The sequence below is a fragment of the Cervus canadensis genome, chromosome 12 (genome assembly GCF_019320065.1).
Source record: "Cervus canadensis isolate Bull #8, Minnesota chromosome 12, ASM1932006v1, whole genome shotgun sequence".
Lineage (NCBI taxonomy): Eukaryota > Metazoa > Chordata > Mammalia > Artiodactyla > Cervidae > Cervus > Cervus canadensis.
The window spans coordinates 72,652,869-72,655,016 of record NC_057397.1 but is presented as its reverse complement, the minus strand read 5'-3'; the positions used below and the strand labels follow the sequence as shown (position 1 = coordinate 72,655,016).

The 2,148-nt window shown below is 45.7% G+C and overlaps 1 pseudogene; it reads left to right on the top strand.

Moving 5' to 3' along the window:
* The first annotated feature begins 582 nt into the window (after positions 1 to 582).
* LOC122451161 lies at positions 583 to 1,939 on the top strand (annotated as a pseudogene).
* Positions 1,940 to 2,148: the final 209 nt, after the last annotated feature.

Genomic DNA, 2,148 nt, shown 5'->3' with positions numbered 1-2,148 from the left:
GGAGGCGGACGCTGACCTGGCTACAGGACAACGTGATTTTGGCAGAACAAGAAATGGGGCTGAGGCAATTGAGAAAACAGCTGACAGGTCATTCTACGGCCCCGGGATCAGAGTTCCCTGCAGTCAGGAGAGCTGGAGAACGAAGAATTAGCACACGCTACAGTAATGACATTTTATGAGCACCGTGGCTCAATGATATGTAATTTGGATTTACCCGCGTGCACATCTAACTTGTAATTCTACTCCTGCTGGGTCACCCCTCAGCATCACCACCAGCTTCCCCACTGAAGTGAGTCATGAGGAGCAGTACTCCTTTAAACTGTAATCACCTAGGGTTTCACCGAACTTCGCTTCTATATTGAGCTGGGGCAGAGATACATAAGCTTGGTAAAGTTTACCTTTAGAAAGAACGTAAGCACGCAAACAAGAGGCCGAAGAGATGAGATAAATGGATATAAAGCTCAGCTAGAAGGGATCTAAGTGGTCATCTAAACCAAACTCCTTAAATCATAATGAGGAGACTGGGCACCGCCCCCCCCCGAAAAGTCACTTGACATTGACTCAAAATTGCAGGTCAAGCTGCCACGTGCGCCGGAGGCTGAGGCCCCAGCGTGAGGGAGGCCTGTGTCTGGCAGAGCCGGTGGGAGACCAAGAGACCTCCCTTCAGAGCCGCCGGGATACTCAAGGGCTTTGGGCGGACCTCGAGCCCACCCTGAGACAGCCAGCAGCCAGGCGATGAGCACAGACTGTGGGGCTGGAGCGGGTTAATAAGGAGCCTCGTGGTGTGACCCGTGACCTTCCAGCTCAGCGCTCGGCAGGGCCGGTGGGGGCGATAAGATTCGTGGGAGGCCACAGTCATGGGACCAAATGACAGCCCGTATCAAGCTGGCCTCTTGTTTTTGACAATTCACTTTCCTATGTCTACCCTTTTAAACCACCTAAGGTTGCACTCACGACACGCATTTGTAAAGAATTTACCTTCCAAGTATTAGCAGTAATGGCAGCATTAGTCTCGGTGTTCTAAGGTCACGCTGGTCTCATGCTTCCGCTATTTCTGAAGTTCCTCTATCCCTCTGTTCGCTGCCGTGTGATCCAAACCCAGGTGACCCCGTACTGCCAGAGATTTCACGGATCTATGAAACAGCAAAGTACAGCAGAAGAGCTCTGGAATGGACTCAGGAGTGTACCATGTGATGCTGCCTTAAAGTCAGAATAACCTGCATTATAACTGGAATAAATTTATACTGTTCCTTTTTAGCTTTTCTTATTCAGCTGCAACCCATCAGACCTCATCTTTTTAATTCTACTTTTTGTTTACCACCTTCCACTCATTCACATGCTCATCTGAGAAGACTTAAGTTCTTCCAGCTTTGGACAATGACTGCTTTTAGAAACTGTACAAGAGAACAGTTGCCCGAGGTTCAGAGTTTTGTTTTGTTTTTTTGAAAAGGAGCATGTGTATTATGTGGCCAACGCCTTCACTCTAACTTGATCATGAGATTAAAACCGTTCCCCACTGCTCTAACAAGCTGATCCTCTGAGAGGAAAGGCGATGGATGCTGAGTCGTCACATCAAAGGAAGCAGCATTTTTCTAGCAGCTTCCATGCGTGTTTAAGCCTTCCACCATTAGAGATTTGAGGCTATATGATATACATTATGCTCGTAACTGATGTGGCTGGAGAACTGGTATTGAATTTATAGCATCAACAGGACAGAAAATGTGATGCATTTTATGCATATCAGTAAGGGAATGACCTGTTCTTGTTCCACAGAGAATGGAAATTGGAAGTCAAACACCCTTTGTATTCCAAAATAGAGCCTCCAACATTTTGTGATTTTCATTTAAATTGTTAGGAGGCTCGGAGCTCTTAGCTAATCTATCTTCCAATACACTGTTTGATATAGAACAGAACAAATGATGCAAGTTGTCAACGGATGAGTGATCAAGTAATAGCTCTGCTAGCAATTGATTTATTTTTCTTCAATAAAATTGCATAAATGAAAAAAAAAAATGTGGGTCAAGGCAATGTGAACAAATGACAAAAGCCCCATAAAATGTAGTTGTGTATGAAGAATAGGGGGCAACAAGGGCATGAGATGGTTGGATAGCATCACCGACTTTATACGCATGAGTTTGCACAAACCCC